We start from the raw sequence: 13,551 nt of genomic DNA, 5'->3' as shown, positions 1-13,551 counted from the left end.
ATCATAAAACCAGATAACATTACGGTAAGTACTAATTGTACTTGTGCTTTCGATCATGGAACAACTTAGACAACCAATCAGTTTTATAGAAAATATAGGATTTTCTATGGTAAACATCGTTCTTTTAAGGTAAACAGTTTTCGATAGAACTTTCTGAAAACAATATTTCACAATAGAGTTAATGAAAATAGAAACTCATTTATAAAAGGTTTATTACTTCTTATTAAACTAGTATAACATAAAGGACCTTAAATGGTTAATTCTATAATACCTTAGTTTATACATCAGATTTATATATAATTAATATCCGATAGGCAGTGGAATGTATGACTTCCGCCTCATTTCTTGTTCCTTGTTTGGTTGTGGGATTAGGGCAGATTAACACATTTAATTGTTTGTTCGATATTAGATTATATATAACTAGTATAAACTAAGTGATTATAGAAGGAACTATTATGGTTATCATTTTACTAAAGAAAATATAGGATTTTCTTAGAGAATATTTTCGTCAAATGTCAAAGAACTATTACAGTTAACTCCGTAAGCACCTGGTGAATACATCAGGGTTATATACAATGAGGAGCTAACAAACAATAGCATGTGTGACTTCCGCCTCATTTCCTGTTGCTTGTTTGGTTATGGGCTTAGGGCAGATCCACACAATTTATTTTCTGTTTGATCTGGATTGTATATAACTTGTATTCATTAAGTACTCATATAAGAAATTGTAAGAGTCATTTTTACTTATTATTCATCATATCAGAAAATATAGAATTTTCTGGAGGAACATGCGAACTTTTCTAAAGAACTGAAACTCTACTTTTATAACAAAAATACTTATGAAGTCACCAGCTTAAATGCTTATCTACTCTTTCAAAATAAATTGTATTATCAGGAAACTAGTAGACAGGTACACAGATAGGGATTCAGAAGATAGAGCATAGTAGCTTCATGTCTTGTTTTGTTATTTACTTTTGGTGTGAATCTTTTGTGAATCGAATTCATTGTAAACACTTTAATATTAATGCAATGGTTGTTTGTTACTTTGATTACTATGATGCATGTGTTGTCATATTGAGCATGACGTCCCCCGCCCCCGAACGTTTCCGCAGTGCCGGTTTGGGGGTGTGACAATATGCACTCCATAAATGCTTTTTTTTTTTTACATTTTTGTTACACAAGTCATAGCAATTAATGTAAATTATCATAAAAAATATTTTTTCTTAATTTACTTAAAAAAAATCATGAATGCGTTTTTTGAAAAGTTTTTTTTATAAACGTTATTACCTTCGAATTATCTAATGATTCATTTTGTTTGTTTGCTAAAACAATATGTATATAAAAAATTTCTTACTTCCTTACCAAAAGTTTTTCTTATAAATGATATTACCTTTGAATCATCTAAAAGATTTCTTACTTTCTTACCAATATATATATATATATATATATATATATATATATATATATATATATATATATATATATATATATATATATATATATATATATATGCTTAGGTTATTCTATTCAAACTAATTATTGTGTTACTATATGCATAAATGTGGGCCAATCATTTTACTTATTTTAAGAAAATGATTAATACATATTATTGAATTAAATATAATTGAAAAATACTATCCAATTTAACTTCAAGGGTATTTTAGTCAATTAATATATATTTAATAAAGGAAATTTGCATATTTTAAGGGATCATAGATTCTATTAAATTTAAAAATCCGATTTTTACTCATTATAAGGTATTTAATTCGGACGTTCTGACAGAATATGTTTGAGTATGTTCAAATTCTCGAACCAGCAATTGAAGAATTAAAACAAAAAATCACATGTATTCTAATAGAATACATGTAATAATTGTTAACAATTACATTTATTGTTAAAGAATAAAACTAAAAAACTTTCAAATCGGGAAAAAAAACATTAAAATCTAATGAATACACTAATTCACTCTAAAAGAATAATGTTGCTAAGATACACTTTTAATTTTGTTGTCCGTTCTTCAAGCATCAACTTCTTCAAGCATCAACTTTTGTGAAAACAAATCTAATTGTAGTTTGGAATCCAATAACGCATTAGCAAATGATAAATAAAAAACTATAATCCTTTGGAAAAATATGCGGACTTGTTAACTGCACCAAAACCAATAACCAAAAATTGTAGAACATGTATAATCAATGAGAAAATATCCATATTCCATTCCAACAAAATTAGAATCCGTGTTTCCATTTCAATAGAATTTGAATTCGTGATTCTATTATGATAGAATTGGAATTGTATAAAATACAGAAACCGATTTAATGCTTCTATAACATCAGAAGAGGCGAGATTAAGTTCATCAAGAACTATCCAATGACCATTTCTAACTGCTTTAACCAACACCCCTTCTTGGAAAACAAGTTTCCCACTTGCATCAGTTATATAAGAATCCAAAAACTCATGTAAATCAGTGTGTTCATGGTTGTTAATTCAAACAAACTCATGCCCACTGATCGTAACAAGATACTGAACGAGGCTAGTTTTCCACTAGATGTGGGCCCCTAGAAACTCGAAATTGAAGCTGGAAACATCGTCACCCATTGTCATCATGGAAGCGGTGTCCGGAGGTGGCTGTGACCACCGTTACGGTGGTGGTGGTTGCGGTTTTTATTAGAAAGAAGGAAGAAATCAAAGGAATATCAAAATTAAGGTACCTTTAATGAAGGATCCAATCTCAATCAGCCCTTGGTCGAGTTGCTTTCATTGAATTTCCGATTTCCAGTAACTACAAGGAAAGGGATGGCCGCAGGTGTGGCGGTTTTCCGGATTTCGTCAGTGTGAGGTCCGTAGACGTCGGAGGTGTCGAGATGAGTGACGTCGAAGTTGATGGCATGGTGGATGACTTTGATAATCTTTTCTTCAGGTTTGGGAAGTCCATAGCCTTGATGTCGAATTGAAGATATGGAGTTGCTATAGTCGGTCGATGATAAGGGTGTAAGGTCAATTTATGAAGGGGATAAATTTAGGGTTAGAAAAAGTCAATACCATGATTATAGGGATTATTTTTGGAAGTTATTAATCATATTACTAAATTACCTTTATTTATTTATTTAATTATTTAATTTTTTATTTAATTTTGACTGGCCCACATTTATATATACAGTAACACAATAATTACTTTAAATATATGAACCCATATATATATATATATATATATATATATATATATATATATATATATATATAGGGGAAAGTGAATATACCCTTAAGGGTATACAAGCTTAGGTACCCAAACCCACCATAATACATCGTTTTGTTTGATATATTCATTATAATGTTCTTAAACTTTAACCCCTAACTTGATATACTTTCAAGATTTATGAAATTTCACTATTATCTTCCTCTTACATCACATCTTTATGCCGAACACCTACTAGGCTATATATATTATAACTAAAAATAAAAATTATGTAATAGGAAGATTAATATAAAATTTATAAAATTTTTGGAATTAAATCAAGTTAGAAGTTGAATTAGAAGAACATTTGACAATTACAATATGTATATGTGATACAAAACGACGTAATATGGTGAGTTTGGGTACCTAAGCTTATATACCCTTAAGGGTATATTCACTTTTCCCATATATATATATATATATATATATATATATATATATATATATATATATATATATATATATATATATATATATATATATATATATATATATATATATATATATATATATATATATATATAAAATTTTGGTTGGATAATAAAGATGATTATATGTTATCTTGAATCATGGGCCCTAATATTTCTAGGATTTGGTGTTGCACATAGATAGCCCAATTCCCAAGTGATATCTTTCAATCAATCTGTTAACCAGCTTAAAGCTAGCACTAATTAATCAGCCAGCTGTAGGTTTACAACTTCGGCCTTTTTGGTAGTTTAATGGAGATCATCAGTCAGTAGATTGGTGGATCGTCCATAATAAAGAAATTATGATAATATTCTTCGTTCTTGTATGTTTATTTAGTAAAATGCCGATCGTTATCTCTAAAGAGACTATTATTTCTAGTAAACTATTAGATTCTCTACGCATTTGGCTTTTTTAATTTTTAATTATAGGATAATATTAGTTTCTTAGCATTTACTTATGATGATGAAATAAGCTTGATAGAAATTCGAATTCCTTAATTTTTATTCTTTGTTTTTTTGTTTTGTTTTTTTTTGTTTTTGAAATTAATCCTACTTAATATAGACCACAACTCAGTATTACAATTGGATATGGGTGACATATTTAACATCACTGATCAACACCTATCGTTTCATATATAGTCAATAGTCAATTGTTTAATATTGTAATCATGCTTCCGAGAGTATACAAAATAACTATTAACTAATGAATGAAAAATTATTAGAACTTTTATAAACTTGTCTTTACAATTTTAGGTGCTTATAGTTTTATTCGATTATTGTTTTGTTACAATCTTATGTATTAATAATCTATATAACTTTAGTCTCCTTTCTCTAATCAACAAAAATATCATAGACAAGATTCACAAGAATAATAAAAACAAGACAAAACTGCAAATTTAGTCCTTATGGTTTGCAAAAAAATTTGGATGGGGTCCAAAAAGTTTTCAACTAGCATAGAAGGTCCAAAATTAAGGTTTTTCTGGGTTTTTAGTCGATAAAAACTTGAAAAGATGATTATACCCTTTTAATTTGTTTTTTTATTTTTTACAATTATTCTAATACCATTTTGTCTTAAAAATAAAAAGAAAAGATATATTATCCCCCACGCACTGATACTCTCTCTCTATCTCTCTCTCTCTCTCTCTCTCTCTCTCTCTAACTCCCTTCACCAGTTATGCATCTCTGGCGTAGGAAGAAACTGGTGGAACTAGGAGACCACCAATCGTCACCATGACAATATTCATCCTCTTCCTAATCTGCTCACCGATCTCAGGCAAACACCCCCCTTTGAATGTTACTCCTACTGCTCAAATCCACAACCTACAACGAGAAGGGAAACAGTCGAGCGAAGCACCGAAGCTACCCCTTCCTCTATGGCGATTGGTCGAGGAACACCACCCAAACACCCTGGCTCTTTCACTACCGACGATGAGAAAGGAAGCCACGATGGGCCTGCCAGAGACGTCGACTGTAGCCCCTCCTATTGAAGAAGAATCACCCAAATGCTTCCCATGCCCACTGATTTCGATGGATAGAAGACAACAACCCCCAATGAGGTTTTGTTGTCGATGGATCGCGCCGGAAAACCTACCATCTAGGTTTTCAATTTTTTCTCGATTTATTGTGATTGTGTTCAGTCTAAACCATATTCCATTTGGGGGGTTCCATAATTTCATTGCAATATTCCATTTGTATCAAGATTTTGAAGGATACATCATTGAAAAGAGGGTTTAATAGTGATTCCACTATTGCTCCATGTTTTCATCCTTCTGTTTACGATCCCACCACTGCTACATGTTGGAGCTTCCACCACTGATACATGTCTAGAGCTATCGCCGAAGTTGGAGAACTAATCAGTGGGTCTTGAATCCAGAAATGAAACCCTAGAAATAGTCGGAGAAGCACGACTCTGTGGCACGAAGAACGGAGAAGGGGAATTCATCGATGGGTCTTTAATCTCTGATGAAAATACATTGTGTGTATGAGAGAGAGAGAGAGAAGTATCAGTTGAGAGAGGGAGGAAGAAAGAGACGTAAGAGAGATAAAGTTTTACCTATTTTATTATTATTATTATTATTATTATTATTATTATTATTGAAGTGTTAATAAAATGTAAAAAAATGTAAAAGTAAATAAATAAGGGTATAACCGTCTTTTTAATTTTTTTGGACTAAAAACCCAGAAAAACCTTGATTTTGGATCTTCTGTGCAAGCTGGAAAATTTTTGGACCCCATCCAAAGATTTTTGCAAACCACAATGACCAAATTTGAAGTGTTGTCTAAAAACAACATCAAGGCAAATACAAGTTAAATGGGCGTGTTTGGCAAAACTAGTTGGTAGTCGGTACCGTTTTGTTAAAAGCTACGTGAGATAGCTTTTAGAGTTATAGCATTTTGTTTAAACTAAACATTAAAAGTTTGTCAAACGAAAATTTTGTTTAAACGGAGAGTTTTGTCAAACTCTAGAAGCTAAAACTCACAAATGCTATGTGCCAAATACCACCAAAGTCGGGTTCGTAGTCATGCTAACTGATTAAGTTTACCTTTTCAAACCAACTAGAAACCCAAGAAACGAATGGATCAAAATGTTATAAGAAAGAGCATCATGCCTCGATTTAGATGATAAAAAGTGAATTTCATTCTGATATATCCATCAGGTTGATCAGAATACACACCACGCCAAGGGCGTGATGCTTATGTGGTTGGCGTCAACAGTGCAAACACCACCCCCAAAGGAGTGTCACTGGTGTTCCATCCACACTGATTCATTTAACTCTCTTCTCTATTTCTTTTTTCTTCCCCTCTCTATTTCTCTCTCTCTGCGTCGAGACCACCCTAGTGGTGGTGGTGATGGTGCGTTCTACCGAGGTGGCCGAAGATCACGCCTTTTCCGACGTGATCACTTCGGTTAGTCTAACATCCAAAAGTATAGACGTGTAATCGCATCAAAGTACCGCTTGGCATACTCGGTGTACCATCAACTCAATCTCTATCGAATAACATAATGAATGAATAAATGAATAGTCAACTAAATGTCCATATCCCAAATTAGAAAAAGTGTGCAATCAATAATAATTTTTTAATTTTTCAAATTCTTTCGAGTAAGCATTTGGTCCAATCCATTACACCACACAAAAATATTCATTATGAGAGGGTGTAAATATTTTAAATTTATGTCATGCGATATAGAAATGAGTCATCTTTTAGATTTGTCTATCAAAGATTACTTCGGCTTTTTGTTTATGTAAGTAATTTGCTAATTCCAATCCTCTCTTTGACTTAGTTTCTATATATCTTAATGCACATGATATATAAATTCAATCTAGTGGGAAGCTTATCTCTTTCATCCCGCCAAACATAAGCAATAATATTCTTAGGAACCTTAGTATTCGTTCGAGTAGGAATGTTAGAAGTCTTTAAAGTTTGTGCATCAATAAGATTTATGGTCAAAGCAACCAAGAATTCTTCCTTGATATTCAAAGCCCACGAGTACAAATCATTCGAATCGGATAAATCCACCTCCATTATTATTTCACGCATCTCATCCCGTTGAGTACCCATAACACTATTACGAGGATGTCTAGCAAATGCGTCCAATATCCTCATTTTTCAGGATCGATCAAATAAAGACACCTCCAGATTTGTATCCAAGACAAAAAGTCAATGAAATTTGTTCTTGAAAATACTCGATCCATGCCAATTATCCAACCAAAACCGAATACTTCTTCCATTTCCTACCTTTCTAATACACAAATCCTCCCAAAAATACCTTTCTTCTTTAGATGATCAATCCCCCTAACAATATTTAGCCATAGGCTCATTCGAGAACCCACATGACCTCCTGCAGAAGAGTAAAGAGCCGAGACCACTTTAGCCCAAAGAGCATTTGGGTGATGCAAAAAACACCAATGCCACTTGAATAATAAAACCCTATTAAAAGTAAAAATGCTTCCAATATCAAGACCTCCTTTTTACTTAGAATTCATCACTTTAGACCAAGAAATCTAATGGAGTTTTCTTACCCTAATATCACCCCTCCCCCCCCCCCCCCCCACCCCAAAAAAAAAAAGTTAGCTCTTAAAGATTCCAAGAGATTAATGATCTTAATAGGCACTTTAAAAATGGACATTTGGTAGATTCGAATACTACCCAAAACGTCTTCACAAGAGTTAAACAACCACCAATGGACAATATATTGCCTTCCAAGAAGACAATCCGCTAAAAAAAAATATCCACAATAGACTGTCAGTTGGCAATTCTATTCATGTTAACACCTACCGGAAATCCAAGATACATAAAAGGAAGGTCAATAGCATTACATCCCAGCATAAAAGCAACCTCTTGGACCCTATCAAAATTAATTCAACTCCAATTAATTTACTTTTACACAAATTAATCTCTAACCCAGACGCCATTTGAAAAACTTTGGATACAAATTATTTTTCTAACGTTTTCCACCTCCCAATCACAAAGCAAAACAACATCATATGCGTAAAGAAGATGAGACTCCTCAAATCTCGAAGAGCCAAGAAGCACAACATTAAAAGCCCCTACCCGACTAGCCTCTTGAAGAGCCACGTGAAAACCCTCCTTGGCCAAAACAAAAATGAACAAAGATAAAGAATCTCCTTGACGAAGACCTTAGCAAACTCTTTAGTAGGCGTCCCGTTAATTAACACCAAAACCCTAAAAGAATTAAGATAGGCTCTAATCCAATTACACCATAAATCATTAAGCCTTATCTTCTTCATAACTTGAAAAAGAAAATCCCGTGATAGAGAATCATAGGCTTTCTCAAAATCCACCTTAAAACCATTAATTTTTTTACCACGTCCTTTGTAATGAGCAATAATCTCACTTAGCATCATTGGGCCATCCAGAATTTGACGCCCTTTGATAAAACCAGATTGCTCATAACTCACAACCGAAGCAATGACCACGGTAAGACGATTAGCAATGAGCTTCCCTATAATTTTGTACTGACACCCTATAAGACTTATACGTCTAAAGTCAGCCGTAAACTAAGGGTCATTTACTTTAGGAATAAGAACAATAAAAGATGGATTACACCATTTATGAAAACCCTTAGTCGATTGAAAACTCCACACCAAGTTAAAAACATCTTCTTTAATCACCTCCCAATATCTTTTAAAAACCTCAAAAGTAAAACCATCAGGTCTTGGGGCTTTATCACCACCACAATTCAACACTGTTTCTTTTATCTCCTCGATAGAAAATTTAGCATCAAGGACCGCTACCTGATCGCCAGATTATTTTTAAAAGGAACCCGAAATAATTTGTGAATCACATATGATTTAATAATAAAAACTTGTAGAATTATACTTGTATCCCCCCCCCCCTAAAACATGTAAAAACATTTAAAAAGGTTCATTAAGGGGTATGAACTCACCTGCAATGAGTAGATCGGGTGGATGTGTCGGATGAGCGTTTGGTGTCAAGTAAAGACTTGTACACCCTTTATGACCCTAGTAACATATGAAGACATATTTTTACAAGTAATTAGTGATTTAGACTCCAATTATACACATATAGACATCCTAAGGTGATTAAAGGTCTTATGGTTGAGTGCTAGAAGGCTAATGGGTTGCAAAGAAAGACTATAAGACCTCACCATGGAGTTTACTCTTCTAAAACTCACCTTAAGTGATTTTACGGTTGGGAGACCACATCCACCAGGAGTTTACGGCCGTAAACTCATGGGAGGAGTGTAAGTGAGTGATTTCAAGCCTTTTGTGGTTCTAGAAGTGGTTTTAAGGTGATATACAAGGCTATAGGGGTGTTTAAGGTCAAAGGAGGGTACTCCCTTGGAGTTTACGGTCCAAGGACCACTCCTTGGGAGTTTACGGCCGTAAACCCCAAGGTTTAGGGTAGTAAACTCTTGGACACCTCCATTCTTTGATTATAAGGCCCTTGGCTCATTCCTAGCAAGTTCTAGTGAGGGTATAAGGCTCTTTAGGGGGCTTAAGCTTTCATTTGCCATGTTTAAGGGGAGTTTACGGTCTAAGCATATGCTTGGGCCGTAAACTCCTTTTTACCCCTCAAATGACAAGATTTAGGTGTTCCAAGTCCGAATTAGCAAGTCCCTAAGCCATATCTTAAGCCTAAATGTGGTTTGGAAGTGTTTTGGGCTTGGTTTGCAAGCTTAGAGGGTGTTTACGGTCTAAGCATGTGCTTGGACCATAAACCCTCTTTCAAGCCCTAAAACTTGTTGATTCAAGGTTCAAACACTTCTAGGTTAAGTCCAAAACTAGTTTCTAAGCTTAAAGTGGAGAAATTTGGCCCTTTGGACAACATTTTAGGGGTTTACGGCATAAGGATGTTCTTACGCCGTAAACTCCTCTTTTTCAGCCTTCAAGAACGATTTTTGAGTTAAAACAACATTAAATGATGTCTAGAACAAGTTAGGGTAAGAGAACTTACGTTTTGGAGGCGGAAACTTGCGGTTTTTGGATGAAATCGGACTTGAGGAGAGAGAGAGTAGAGAGAGAAAGTGGGTCTAGTGTGGTAAAAGGTTTCTAAGGAGTGTCCACCTTCCTATATATAAGTCTTGGGTGTTGTACCCGGTATTCAACTACCCGATACTTATGTTTCACGAGGTTTAAACTTTTTACCCGGTTAAATGGTCGTAGTAAAAATAAACTTTTTCCAATTAAATGGAGATGTAATTTACGTGTTTTTATTTATTTTATACGACGATAAAAACATAAAATATAAATAAATAAAACATTTATTTATTTGCCGACCCCAAATTAACGGAACTTTTATAAAATAGAATATTCCATTAACGGAAACGGGTTATAACGACGGAATATGTTTCGGGGTTGTCACATCATCCCCCCGTTAAGGGAATTTCGTCCCGAAATTTGGAATTCAAACAGTTATGTTATTAAGGTACTACTAAGCAAAGAGATGGTTATATTTGAGTTTCATTTGATCCCCGCGCTCCCAAGTGAATTCCGGTCCTCGTTTGGCGTTCCATCGAACCTTCACAATTGGGATGCGGCTTTGTTTTGTTCGTTTTACTTCTCGGTCCATAATCTCCGTAGGCTCTTCTACGAAGTTGAGGCGCTCGTTGACTTCGATTTCGTCAAGTGGAATTACGAGAGTCTCGTCGGACAGGCATTTCTTCAAGTTTGAGACATGGAAGGTAGGATGTATGTTACTTAGCTCGTGGGGTAGGTTGAGTTTGTAAGCTACGAGGCCGATTCTAGCGAGGATCTCAAAAGGCCCTATGTACCTTGGGTTCAGCTTTCCACGCTTTCCAAAGCGTATTGTGCCCTTCCAAGGTGAGACTTTCAAAAGGACTCGGTCTCCCACCTGGAATTCCAAAGGTTTTCTTTGTTTGTTTGTGTAGCTTTTCTGTCGATCCCTAGCGGCTTTTAATCGTTCGTGAATTTGTATAATCTTCTTGGTCGTTTCTTTGATGATCTCCGGACCCGTGAGAGCGCTGTCAGGAACTCGTCCTTTAGCTAACAGAGTGTCACCCACCTCAGCCTAGCACAGAGGGGATCTGCACTTCCGGCCGTAGAGGGCTTCAAATGGAGCTGCCTTGATGCTCATATGATAACTATTGTTGTAGGAAAACTCCACAAGGGGTACGTCTGTATCCCACGCCTTAGCAAAGTCAATCACACAGGCTCGCAGCATATCCTCTAAGGTTTGGATCGTCCTCTCACTTTGTCTGTCAGTCTGCGGATGGTAGGCTGTACTCATGTCCAGCCTCGTCCCTAATGTTTTTTGCAGTGATTGCCAAAATCTCAAAGTAAACCTACTATCTCTATCAGAGATAATAGATACAGGGACACCATGCAGTCGTACTATCTCCCTAATGTATGCTCTTGTGAGTTTCTCCATCTTGTCTGTTTCCTTGATGGGTAGGAAGTGCACGGACTTGGTCAATCTGTCAACAATGACCCATATGGTATCCAACCCACCCATTGTCTTGGGTAGCTTAGTTATGAAGTCCATATGATCCGCTCCCACTTCCACTCCGGTATCTCCGGTTGTTGGAGAAGACCTGATGGCTTCTGGTATTCGACCTTGACCTTTGCGCAAGTAAGGCACTTACTCACGAAGGTAGCAATCTCTGCTTTCATGTTAGGCTACCAGTATAGCTTTTTGAGATCTAGATACATCTTCTCTGAACCTGAGTGAACGGAGTATAGAGTGTTGTGTGCTTCCTTCATGACCAAGTCTCTGAAACCACCGTGGCGCGGTGTCCAGATTTGGTCCATGAGATAATAGGCTTCATCCCCTTTGACCTCTAAGTTCTTATCCATTCCACGTAGGGATTCTCCCGCCATGTTCTCAGGCTTTAAGGCTTCGAGCTGAGCCTCCTTAATCTGTGCGGATAGATGCGAATGGATAGTCATTGTTAATGACTTGACTCTTTGACCAGAATACTCTTTTCTACTTAGGGCGTTTGCTACTACATTGGCTTTCCCCGGGTGATAACGAATCTCACAGTCGTAATCACTGAGTAGTTCGACCTACCGTCGTTGCCTCATATTGAGCTCCTTCTGGTTCGGTATGTGTTGGAGACTTTTATGATCAGTGTATATTATGCTCTTCGTTCCATACAAGTAATGTCTCCAGATCTTTAGAGCGAATACAACTGCCCCTAACTCGAGGTCGTGAGTGGTGTAGTTAACCTCATGTGTCTTCAGCTGTCTTGAGGCATAGGCGATGACCTTACCTCGTTGCATCAAGACACAACCGAGCCCTTGGTTCGATGCATCGCAATATACCACAAAATCTTCTGTCCCTTCGGGAAGGGATAATACCGTTGCAGTGCATAGAGCTCGCTTTAGGGTCTGGAATGCCTTCTCCTGTTTCTCTTCCCAGTCGAATGTTACGCCTTTCTGTGTCAACATTGTGAGAGGTTTCGCAATCCGAGAGAAGTTCTGAATAAATCTGCGGTAGTAGCTAGCGAGGCCTAGAAATTGACAAATTTCTGTAGGCGTCTTCGGTGCTGACCAGTTCTCGATAGCTTTAATCTTGGATGGGTCCATGTGGATCCCTTCCTCACTAACCACGTGTCCTATGAATTCAACTCTTCGGATCCAAAATTCACACTTAGAGAACTTTGCGTATAACTTCTCCGATCGTAGGGTTTCTAAGACTCGTCGTAGATGATTCCTGTGTTCATCCTCGCTCCGAGAGTAGAGGAGTATATCCTCAATAAAGACGATGATGAAATGATCTAAGTATGGACGACACACCCTATTCATCAAGTCCATAAACACTGCGGGTGCGTTAGTCAGTCCAAAGGGCATCACTACGAACTCGTAATGTCCGTAACGAGTTCGGAAGGCTGTCTTTGGAACATCCTCCTCAAGTACTCGTAACTGGTGATACCCAGACCTAAGATCAATCTTGGAGAAGTAACTTGCCCCTTGTAGTTGGTCAAATAGGTCGTCTATACGAGGAAGAGGGTAGCGATTTTTGAGCGTGAGTTTATTGAGCTCCCTATAATCGATGCACATACGGAACCATCCACCTTTCTTCTTTACGAACAACACCGGAGCTCCCCAGGGTGAGAAGCTCGGTCTTATAAAGCCCTTGCTGAGCAGCTCGTTAAGTTGACCGAATAGTTCTTGCATCTCGGCAAGCGCTAAACGATAGGGCGACTTAGCTACGGGGGTAGCTCCTGGGACTAGGTCGATTCTGAATTCAACCTGACGTTTGGGAGGTAAGCCTGGAAGGTCCTCTGGGAAGACGTCAGGGAAATCGCATACAACAGGGATGTCCTTTGGATTTCTCTCTTTCTGGCTTGTGTCGACGACGTGTGCAAGAAAGGCGCGGTATTCCTTACGCAAGTATTTCTAGGCT

This window comes from Lactuca serriola, chromosome 2 (assembly GCF_051521515.1).
Source record: "Lactuca serriola cultivar US96UC23 chromosome 2, Lser_US96UC23_V15, whole genome shotgun sequence".
NCBI classification, from domain to species: domain Eukaryota; kingdom Viridiplantae; phylum Streptophyta; class Magnoliopsida; order Asterales; family Asteraceae; genus Lactuca; species Lactuca serriola.
The sequence above is the reverse complement of the archived record's forward strand: the minus strand, read 5'-3'. Positions refer to the sequence as shown.